Source organism: Thunnus thynnus, chromosome 2, assembly GCF_963924715.1.
Source record: "Thunnus thynnus chromosome 2, fThuThy2.1, whole genome shotgun sequence".
In the NCBI taxonomy this organism is placed as follows: domain Eukaryota; kingdom Metazoa; phylum Chordata; class Actinopteri; order Scombriformes; family Scombridae; genus Thunnus; species Thunnus thynnus.
The window spans coordinates 28,010,448-28,022,830 of NC_089518.1; the positions used below are offsets into that span (position 1 = coordinate 28,010,448).

Consider the following 12,383-nt stretch of genomic DNA (forward strand, 5'->3'; position numbering starts at 1 on the left):
CATGCGCGGTGGTGACCAACGTCAACCCCGTGGCTTTATGAAAGGCGAAATCTCCTCCGCGGGCAACGCGTCTGGCAGCTATTTAAAAACCAGTTTGTCGGAGAGAAGGAGGTTGTCTCGGAAGGAGCCGGTGCCTGAAGACGCTCTCATCTCTTCTCCGTTTGTGTCCGGTGACTGTGGGCTTTTCCTCCGGCTTCAAGCTGCGGGCTGTCTTCGCCCCTCCGCCGCTCCGCTCTGACAACACAAACCACGGGGACGAGCCAACGGACGCAACGCTAGCCGACAAGGGAAGTGGGGCTCCGTCTTCTCTTTCATCAGGCAGGTGAGTGGAAAAAAAAAACGTGCCATCTTTATTCCCATGACACATACTGTAGCCTACATGTGGATGTTTAGGAAGCGGTACATTTCGGAAACTCACTGCTGTGGATTACCTCGCTACGTCGTCGCAGCCGAGGATCAAGCTGGATAATAAAAGGGGGAAGATGTCAACGTTTCCTCTGAAGTGTGACCGTGATAACACAAGGCCTAATTAGTCATCTTTAATCTCCTCTAGTCCATTCTTTACCTTTACTCTCCTTTATTTTAGCACGACAAATCACTGTGAAAAAGCACATTTCACGTTCTCACTAGTTATCTTTTTGTTGTGAAGGCCAGATGCCTCAAGGTCTAGATATGGGGGCCTTATTGTGACTCTAAAACACACAAAATACAGCATAGGAAGGCCAAGCATGCATCGCCCCGAGGCACTATCCTGTAACATTTGAATTAATAAGGCCATAAAAGATACAGCTGGTGAGAGGCTGCAGCTACCAGGCAGCATTATCTGGGACACTAGAGCTTATTTGGCCATTAGGATTTATTGGCTCCTCATGATGGGGTTGTCCTGGAAACGGGGCTAGGCAGGTGTGTGTGTGTATGTGTGTGTGTCAGAGGCAAACACACATTACTAAAAAGGTAAGTTGAGATGTACACAGTATGTAAGTGACCATATAATGTTGATGGGGAGTCTGGAGTCGAGCCCAGTATTGAGAGATCTAAAAATACGTAATAATAACCCTTAATGCCAATAAGCGACTTGAGTATGTCGGTTCCCAATCTAATCAATATGTGGGGTAATTTCCAGATGACGCTGCTATTCCAGTTAACTCTGAGTCATGATACAACTTCTTGAGGGTGCACGGAGAAGCAAAATAGTCTGAAGAGGTCAAAGTGCAGTGACACTTTTAGTGTAAAGAACAGTTTTATTGTGAGATCAATTCATTTCAGCTTCATCAGGGTTTCATGAGTCGTTCCTTATACTAGAAGTGCTGGATTTATTGATTTGATTTGGTTTATTTGAGTGTCCTGCACCTTTTCTGGTGCCCAGCCCATATGGGCTTGCAAGACACTAGACAATAGTCAGGGTGGCCACATGTCAAGTCAGTTTTATTTGTAGCCCAATAGCCCAATATCACAAATTTTTACATTTTGTACAATCTGTACCGCAATACAGCATCCTTTATCCTTGAACCCTCAATTCGAATAAGGAAAAACACCCTAAAAAACCCTTTTCTTAGTAAGGAAAAATGGAAAAAACCCCATGAAGAGCAACAGAGGAGGGATCCCTCTCCCAGGACCGACAGACATGGAATAGATGTTGTGTGTATGGAATAGTAGAAAAAAGACAAATTACAGAAATACAGCATGACAAATCACAATGTACAGTTCCACAAATTCAAGAGGAATGCATTTCAAATCATTCAGTTTACATGACAGAAATGTCCTGTTACGTTGGGATACAGTGTTCTCTCTCTTAGCAGCTGTCATGCATTTAATATAAATCGCACCAAAACAGAAATCTCCACATAAAAAAATAAAGCCAACTCAACATATCACCTTCAGACAACCAAAAATTCTTCAAACAAATAATTCCTCAAGTTGCTGTACAAAGGTGATGGAGTACAAAATAAAATTCATCCTCAAACACCAAGATCACAAAAAACACAGACGTTGCTCTTTAGCAATACCTTTTTTATATCTGTACTTGGAGTTTTGACCTCTTTATTCTCAGCAATTCCGACAAGTCATGTAGCTATAAATATTTAGGGGTCCACATAGACCGTGATTGACTTGGTGAGCACAAATCCATCAGTGCCTTTATTTTCTTTGGAGAATGAGAGTTTTTGGTGTCTGCAGGAATATTGTGCTCATGCTTTATAGAGCTTCCACAGTGTCCTTCCTATGCTACGGCATCACAAGCTGGTTTGGATACCCACCAGTCAAGTTCAAGGCTCTCAATCTTAACAGGAAACACTGGAGGACAGAAAAAATGGAAGAATGGCGGTCAGATCATAGATCAGATCAGATTGGTTGTTGGCATAAAAGTGATATGTGTGCAGTTTTTATTTTGGAAAGGGATAGGCTACATGTTGGGATTCTGTCTTTTAACAGTGTGAACAGTAGGAATAGTATTATTTCAGTTTAGGTTTTCTAGGCAGAATTTTAATTCAAAATGTTCTCTTTTGGGAGACAATAAAAGGAGTTTTTCAGTGGAGGTATTTTTGTGCCCAGTCCTGTACACAAGTGCCCCCCTTCTATCTTAATTTTTTATTGCTGTGGTTGTTTTTCAATAAAGTTAAGTGGTTTTGAGCATCTGTAGAGTACGAGTTGTCATGGCAGTACAATCTATGTTTACACAACAACAATCTTACAAGCCAGTTATTCATATTGCACCTGTGCAGTTTGGATAGGACTCAGGATCGGCGAATTGTATCTTGTCTTGTGGCTAGAGTGCAAGACGGAGGTTGGTGCCAGTCCCTCTCCTGCAGAGGTTATTTTTAATACTCAGCTTGAGTGAATTCTACTGCGTGCTGTATACTTTATTCACAAAGTCAACCAGCGATATTTAATGGTAATGTTAGTCCACAGGTAGTGTGGGTCAGTTACATAGACTGTAGAAAAGAAAATATGGACATTGTCACTGTGATGTCACCCACTGGTTTGTAGACTGCCGTTTTGAAGCCTTGAGTTTAGCGATTTGACCACCGCTATTTTGGATTTTATTGTTGCCTTCTTTGATTTTTGGAACCAAAAGTGACCATATTTGGACGAGAGGGTGGAGCTGACCCTAGTGTTAGCTGCTAGCTTGGTTAGCACAGTGCATTTACTGTCTACGGTTAACAGTGACAATGCTAAAGCTAATGCTAATTTTCGCTAGCCAAAAAACAGGCCTTAAACAAAATGTACTCACCAGAAAAACTGAACATCTGACTATTTAGAGAGTCTTTTAGTACAACCAAACGCTGAACCAAAATGGGCGACCAAAATGTTACATTTAACTGATGAACTGAAAACACACTGAAATGGCAACGGCCACGCCTATTCTCTGAATCTGGGGTTACGTCGTGGTTATGATACGTAATCAATGTTGCTGCTGTGGTAGCAACTTGTCAATCACAAGGTAGCCACACCCTAAAGCATACACTGATTTATTGTCTATTTTACTCTAAAGGGGGCCGTAATTTACAAAGTGAACATCATGCTGTAATGAAGAAGACTTGAAACTAGGAACGATTGAGACAATAACCTCATTAGGAAAGTGTTTACTGAGATAATAAATGAAGTGAGAAGTAGGGTCGTTTTCTCATAGGCTTCTAGACAGTCAGACTTCTTCTGGTCTTGGTGACATTTTTACAACAAAAAACAAGCCAGTGGAGTCACCCCCTGCTGGCCATTAGAAAGAATGCAGGTTTAAGGTACTTCTGCATTGGCTTCACTTTTATTGACTGGGAGCTACCCGCTTGGTCAGTTACTGCAGTCAGCAGTGAGTCGTAAATGTTACCTACTGTAGAAGAGCTGGTCACTGGAGCAACCATTAACCTACAGTTATTTCAGTTGTTTCTGCAGCTCATCTTGTCAGCAATTTTGTCAAATCATTCTTGTATTCAAACTGTCAAGTCAGCCGTAAAAAGGAAGTCAAACACCGAACAGTGGAAGAATGAATTTTGTTCAGCAGATATATTCAGATAACGCTGTAAACCTGTTTCTTGGCAACTGGTCACCTGTCTTTCTGTATGCAGATGCGTCTCATTTCCAGGTGAGACAAATGAACCTGGTGGTGTTGTCACCTGCAAAATACATGAATTTAATAAGCTGTTCGTGAAGTTGCAGTTGTGGTGTAGATGCTGTGGAGCCAGCACTGACTTTGAAGCTGCTGGATGTAAGTTTCCTCAGCTTCACCTGCTGCTTCCTGCCTGTAAAGAACTCTGCAAATGCGAGAAAGTTGAGCTGGGTGGAGTTGAGGATTTCTAGGATGATGGTGTTAAATGCTGAGAACCTTGTCTAGCAGGAGTTAGTGACGGCTTTTCAGATGGGCCAACATCAGTCTTCAAAAACGTTTTGACCGTAGAAGTCAGGGCTCAGGCTATGGTCATTTGGATCTTTTTAATGAATGTTTTTTGGGGTGGTGGCACATTCGAAGCAGAATGTTACATCAAAGGCTGTCTGGACTTGGTGTTTTTTCCTGGTCTTTCGTGCTAGCACAGATCCTCTCCACAAATCCCGAGTGGTTGAGTGGCAGGTGAGTGGGTTTTGTTGTTGAGGCTTCAATCCTCTGAACATCCCGTCACTGCAACTGGAGGTCAACCTCCGGGTGTGGTCCTTCCACACCCGGAGGTTGAATGTGCCAGCCATGGTGAGAGAGCAACATTCCTGATTGTAAAATCCAAACAGAGATACCAAAAGGTTTGCCTTTTGTCAAGTACAAGAGGACGAAGAAAATTCTTTAGAACCGGTCTTAGTGACATTTTTACAACAAAGAACAAACCATGATGGAATTATTTGATAAACCAAAAGATAGGAATGCAAAGATTATTCTTCAGCAACGAGGGGTGCAACGGATCACAATACTCACAGCGGTTTTGAGTCACGGATCGGATCATTTCTCGGGTCAGCAAAAAAAATGGAGGGGGACAAATTTAACTTTGCTTTCCATTTATTTTGTAAAACACTTAAAGCAAGGAGTTTTTGCCAATGGTCATTCAAGATGTCCAATGTTTTAAATAAAATCTTAAAATATATAAAATATTCAATACTTAACTGAAAGTGCAGCATGAGGCATGTAGTGAATAAAACAATAACACGTGTCCCTATTATCAAAACTTGATGATAACTTACAAACATGAACACATGTCTTGTCCTGCAGTTTAGAACGAGACACCAAACAAACATTCACCAGGGAAAAGTGAACTGCTAACGTCAGTTAGCAGCTAGATAGTTAATTAGCTGCTCAGCTGCAGCACATTAAACAGCATGTAAACATACCTGCAGATATCACTTTGGACCTGTTAGATTCCGGTTTGGTTCGTTGCTCTTCAAAATCCCTGTTAGTAACACGCTGTCTGTCCATGACTTGTAGCTACAGCAGTTTGTTAAATTTGTGTCCAATGAGACATTAAATTTAATCCAATTAATCGGCTGTTCGCATACATGCCGAACCGTGGGGGGCGATCCATACGGATCAAGTACGTTTTGTTACACCACTGTTAGAAATGAATAGCATGAATGAGGAGATGAGTGTGCCAGCCAGTTGAAGATCTCCCAAAATGGAGGACCAATTTCATCAAAAATTAATGTTTAAAAAGCAATTAATCATGCTTGAAGATCAATAATTTAGTCACAAAAAGTCAAAAATGTATGAGACATTTATTTTGACCAGTACATTTGCTGTATTCTCTATGTCATGTATTTATTTATGTAGTTCTGTGAGTGAGAGCAACCCATTGTTCCTTTGTTTGGATTTTTGCTTTATACTGTGATTGTTGATTTCTTAAAACCAAATATTTACAGCTCATTCTATATGGTTGACTTGATTTCGAGAAGTTTGTCTTCCCCATTTACATGAAAGTTTGCACATAAAACTACAATCACTGCATGCATTGTTTCCTCTTTACTCTGATTTTTTAAAAAAAACAGCTTTCTCTTTACATGACACATAAACAGTTGGTTAACTGCAGAAAGCTGTCAATAACCAGCTTACATATGTGTCTGTAAATGCACTGACTGTCACAGGTTCTTTGAAAACATGTTTTTCAGCCTTTCAGAGTAGCTCCTCTTAGCTGCACTTTCTTACAGTAAATGGATATAGAGCAAAGGATCACCTGGCAGCCAGTCGGGCCAGACTGGGCAAAGGCACAGTGAAGTGAACTGGGTCGCAGAAATGGATTCCTGGCCCTGTTTGCTGTACGCAGCATGTGACTAAGATTACACAGTAGTGCTGGGTCATGCTGTGCCTTCCCACTGTACTGTGTAAAGGTGTGTGTGTGTGTGTGTGTGTGGTGGTAAACTGTAAGATTTTAGCATGTGGCTCTAAACAATATGACCTTAAATAACATTTACTTCATTTTTTAAAAATTTGCAGTCTGTTTACTTGCATGTTACAATTTTTTCTGAGTTTTTGTGCATGTAAAAACGGAGCAAAGTAAAGATGGGGATTAAATATTCAAAGGTGACAGCACACACACACCATCTGATTCTTGCATAACAAGCACTGAACAACATACCGAGCAGTATTAACCTGCATTCATCACTGTAACAGTATGAGAGGTTGAATTATTCCTCCCGGTGCCAGTAAAGTGATGTTTGTAAGCCGTTAACTGATCCGTCAGGTCACGTTTTCATGAGGCCATTTTTGTTGAGTCTGTATCCTGTGTTTAATTTACAATAGCCTTTAATGTAACTTTGCACTGGTTTAAACATTACACAAAACTGTCTGAGTTTTGCGGGGTCACATCTGGCCGAGTGCAATGAGTTGGAAAATAAATTAGCATTCGATAGATTTACATCTAAAGATTTTTTTTTTGTGTGTGTGTCTGTGTTAGAAGAGACTCCCGAGGCCACTTATTGACTTACTGGTGATCCAAACTAATCTTACTTTGTTATTAGTGTTGGAGTTGCAAAGACATGTTTTATGAGTCTGTATACTCCTTGTATGTTACAATACAAAGAGCTGATTTACAGTGTGAGTGTCTCATTGTTTGTTTGTGCATGTTTTAAATCCCTGTTATACAGAACTGTATCAGCATTTCCACAGAATTCTGTTGGGTCAAATCAACGTCCCGATCAAGGTGTTGATTAAAAAAAACAACAAAATAAGCTACTGAAGTTTTTGTTTCGCCTGAAGTGTGGAACAGAGTTCATCCATTTGATAATTTTGTAGGTGATTTGGTACACACTTGCCTAGAGCTGCAACAATTAATCAGTTAGTCGACAGAGAATTATTCGCCAACTATTTTGAGAATTGATAAAACCTTTTTAAAAAGTAAAAATACTAAACTTTCCTGGTGTTGGCTCCTTTTTTAAATGTGAATATTTTCTGGTTTCTTAACTTAAACCTCATGTCTTTGGGTTGTGGACTGTTGGTCGGGACAAAACGACAAAGACAGTTTAAGTCGTATCTTGGGATTTGGGAAACGGTAATTGACATACTTCAACATTTTCTGATATTAAAAGACCACACTGATGAATCAACAGACCAACTGGTGTAATTTAACATTATTCAGAAATTCCTGCTGTGGATTACCTCACTACGTCGTCACAGCCGAGTCTCAAATTGGATAATAAAAGAGAAAAGATGTAAAGGTTTCCTCTGGTAGCTAGAGGACAAACATGTAGCTAAATATGCATCATTTTCTTGAGTCTTATGAAAAAAATGCAATCCGCAAAGATTTTCTGTTTGATTCATAGACACTTCAATATTGTAGCATTTCCTTCAATCAGTGAAGTGCAAATACTGGAACAGACCGACGTTATAGTTTCAAGTTTCATAAAACTTTAATCAGTGGCAAGACGGATGATGGAAGGACTGGTAGCAGCAGACACAAGACCATTACTAATTGACTCACCTGTGGTTTTCCATCCTACTGGAAATGGTCCATTTGAGGTCTGTCCATTTAATTTTTAAAACACATAAAACGACATGAATCCATACTGGTGCTTCTAAGACATTTTTCTAAAGCTCTACGTCCACACTGAAAACCTTGTGTTGCTGCCTTGTTCCATTTCCTTCTTGTCCTTTAAATCAGTGTTATAATCGTTAACATGAATACAGATTGTTAACAAGCACTAATAAAGCTTTCATAAAGGAAAAAAAACTGTGTATGCAGCTGTTATTGAGTGACATCTTTTTTTAAATAGAAGTTGTAGTGAAGTGGGAAGGCTTCAGTGGCTGCAAACAACTTCTTCAATCAGAAGTAGAGCTGCAACAATTAGTTGATTTAATTTTCTAATAATCTAATCAAATAAAAGCCAAATGTTTGCTGGTTCTATAAAATTTTGGGGTTTTGGACTATCTGTTGTTTGTCTGTTTATTGAATAGTTGCTGAAGACTGTTTTGATAGTTGATTAATCTGGTTTTCTGGTTTCTTTAGTTTTCTATGATAGTAAATTAAATATCTTTGGGTTGTGAACTGATGCTCAGGACAAAAGAAGACATATGAGGGCTGTAGGGAACGATGATCGACATTTTTCACCATTTTCTGACATTTTATAGAACTAATCGATTTAATTGAGAAGATAGTTTACAGATTAATCAATGAAAATAATTGTATGTTGCAGCCATAATCACAACTACAAAGTGTGCGAGTGGCCAACATTTTCCCGTCAGCAGGGATGCTGACTGTCTGCACGCATAAATCATGTTTCCCTGGTTGCTGAAGAAATGCTGTTAATGGCTGCCTACTTGTTTCGTGTGTGTGTGTGCTGCTGCTCACACACAAAACATAAACTATTGCTCTGTTAAAGCTCAACCTCCGTTCAGTCTTTGCTGGTCACTTTTTAAATGTACAGGCTTCATCCATTGATCTCTGTTATCTGTGCTATCAGTTCTGTCTTTGGAGCCTCGCCCAGTGATGCAGCCTTCATATCGCTCTTTAACAGAGTTTCTCCTTATCTACAGATGCTTCTTATTTTGTTTTGTCTGTTGTGTCCTCTGCTTATACCACCACACTTCACTGGAACCACAACACTCCCTCTACATAGTGCGTGTATGGGTGGGTGGAGTGTCTTTTTGGAGATGGATGTGTTTTTGAAAGCATGATGAAATATTGCAAGTGACTCTTTGGAGCTGAAAAGATTAAAGGGCCACTGTGAAAGATTTAGTGGCATCTAACAGAACAGATTTGGCATGAAATGGAATATAATATTTATAATTATGTTTTAATTAGTGTATAATCACCTGAAAATAAATTGTTTTCGTCTTTTAGAATGAGCCCTTTATATCGACATAGGGAGCAGGTCCAGGCGGCTCTAGAGAGGGCCTCTCATGTTTTTTGTGGGTTTTATGGCCTCTGTTCTCCTACAGGCTTGGAAGTGGTGGCGGGGGGCAGACACACTGGTCCTGGTCCTGGTACTGGTCCTTTAACTATTAGCTGATTGGCAGAAGATAATCTGCAACTGCAAATATTTTGAAAATTTTTTGACAATCTTTTTTTTTTTTTTTTTTTTTTTAAGCAGACATGCCGAAAATTCTCAGATTTCAGATTTATAGCTTTTTTATCATGAATAAATTTGGGTTTTGGACTGTTGATGAGACAAAAAAAGACATTTGAAGTCATCATCATGGGCTCAAAGAAGTTATAACTGGTATTTTTAAATCAAATATCTTTGGGTGTTGATCAAACAAAACAGAATAGCTGTGTTGACATCCACAAAACCTCAGTGGGATAGGTGCTGGATGTAAAAAAAACAACAACAACAAACAATTAAACTAGATACAAAGAGCTCCCTGTACTTAAATTGTGATGTTTTGACCAACTACAATTGTTCCTTTCTTTTGCCTGAGGAAGACCTCAGGCAATGTCTTGACCATTTAGTTGGTCAAAACATTGCAAAGAAAGTACAGGGAGCTTCAGTGTGAAGGTCGTCCTTGTATCTAGATTGAATAAAACAAGCTTTTTGGATATATTTACTATTTTCTGACATTTTATCAATAAAACAATCTATTCGTCAAGAAAATAATCAACAGACTAACCAGTAATGGAAAAAAATACCTAGTTACAACCTTATAATACTTATTTAATAGTGATATTTATATATTTTTTGGTCCTCTACTACATAACATGTTACCAAACCTCTACCGTCTGTTGAACTTCACTGAACCACAAAACCATAATCCTGTTTTGCATAGTCATCTTGCTCTGGCAGCCTTTAACTTGTTAAGTACATGTTATTTTGTAACGAAGTACAATCACAATTAAGCTTAGGCCGCAAACCACCAACTGCTCGGAAAATATGTTATGAATATGAGCACTTCAGTTGCAGTACAAGGCAAAAATACAGAGATCAAGCAATGGACACCGTCTCTTACCATTCATCCGTCACCACAGCGGAGAAACAGCTGAATAAATGTCAGGAACAAACTTACAGAAGGCCGACAGATGAATATCAGCTTAAACAAAGAAAAGTCTTGCGAGTTTCATTCACCACAAACATAACAAGACACAAATATCTCATATTTTGGTTAAAGTTTTCAGCAAATTTAGTCTTTGAATCGCTGCTTCTGCAGTCTTCACTGTCCGTGGAGTCAACATATGCGGACAGCGCCACTCAGCCGTCGTGACCCACAATGTGTTCAGAGGGGGGATTACAATGCTGCCTTCAAATGCTCCTCGTAAACTCCAGGTTTTCTCAGTCTGTATTTTTGACTGTATTGAAAATCATACCTTCAGGATTTCTAAATCCCCTTTTATACCCTGTTTACACCTGGCATTAACATCCGTCTCGGCTGATCCGATCACAAGTGGACAGCTCTAAATACAAGTGTAAATGCACCCGAGACGCATGTTAATACCAGGTGTAAACAGGGCCCATAATACCGCCCGAGACTAATCACAACATTTTCTCTGTGATGACTGATGATCCACTTTAACTGTTTTTAATTGTTGTTACATCAATGTCTGCTTTAACATCTCAAATTTGGCATTTTTCTGCCAGTCGTCATGAAACTGTTACGGGGCTGAGTGAAAGTTATCGTATCACATCAGAGTAACTGTACAAGCAAATGAAACCGGTCGTCTCGCTGTGAGAAACAGCATGATTCTGGCTCAGGTAGGCTTTTAAAGGAATTTATCAACTTCAAGCAACAATGGATGCCTTTGGTCTTAAATGTGCCTGCTGGGCTTGATGGAAAAATGCCTGAGGCAGTGGGTGGCAGAGCAGCCCGAGCAACCTGCAAGAAAAGTGTACAGTTACAGTACAGACCTACTTTATCAGAGAACAAATGTGAAAAAAGAGTTGGATTTTTTTTTTTTTTTTTTTTGTATCTAACCTTAAACGCCCATTCATGTGCTGTTGATAGCATGCTGTGTGGGTGTCGGTGTTGCTGTGAGAAAGTGATGATGGAAGTACAGTTGAAGGCTGAACATCTCTGCTCTCTCGATCTAAATGTGACTGATTTTCCTGCTGCTTTGGTTTCTTTAACTGAAAAATATGTTTGTGCTGCACAGCTTGAGAGTCCACCTGCTGTGAAACTGTGAAGTGCCAAAGAAAGCAGGAGTCTTTTGGCTTTAGACCAGCCAAATGAGTAAGAACAAATGTAACAGCACAGGTTAATTATTCTGAAAGTCAAGGAAATTCCCTGTATAATAGTGAAACTTGTTTGTCGTGTGAGATCTCAATTGTACTTTCTGTAAAGTGGTGATAAAGTAAATCAGTTTACAACCCTGGTGCGGCACAGAGCAGCCAAAACTGAGTGGGAGTGAAACTTGGTGAAAAATAAACGACTTTTTATACATCAAAGGTGTTCAAGGGTGATGGCAGATTGTCCCAGAATGTTCTTTGTTTAATGTTCAGCTGTAACTATTAGTTTTTTCATCAATAAGTCGATTGAAAGAAAATTAATTTGCAGTTATTTTGGTAATTGACGAATCATTGAAGTAATTTTTCAAGCAAACATTTGATGGTTGCGGGTTCTTAAATGTGAACATTTGCTGCTTTTGTTGGTCTTAAATGATAGTAAATTGAATATTTTAGGCTGTCCAGACAAAACATTTGATCACCTTGTGCTCTATGATTAGATATTGTGATTTGTCACGGTTTTCTGATGATTTATAGGCAATTAATTAAGAAAATAATCAGCATATTCATCAATAATGAAAATAATAATTAGTTGCAGCCCAAGTTAAGTCATGATTGGGTGAAAGTAAAGTAAAGATTTACAATAAATCCCAAAGGCAGCCAGAATTAAAAAACACTCCTTTTTAGTTGTTACTATGTAGTTTACCTGTTTATAATTGTATGCATTTCTACTATTTATTGTATTACTTTGGTTTGTGTGTTTGTGCTCTGATAGATACACTTTTCATTTTCCCCAGAATTTATTAAGTTGTTCCAAAACATAAATAGGTTCA

General features: G+C 39.2%; 1 protein-coding gene across 4 annotated transcripts in view; it reads left to right on the plus strand.

The window, feature by feature from the left end:
• slc23a2 (solute carrier family 23 member 2) overlaps nucleotides 1-12,383 on the plus strand; it is a 43,854-nt gene continuing 31,471 nt past the window's right edge. For all 4 annotated transcript variants that reach the window (XM_067614182.1, XM_067614189.1, XM_067614206.1 and 1 more), the window contains exon 1: nucleotides 1-322. The gene's annotated coding sequence lies outside the window, so the exon portion shown is untranslated. The remainder of the gene's footprint in view (nucleotides 323-12,383) is intronic.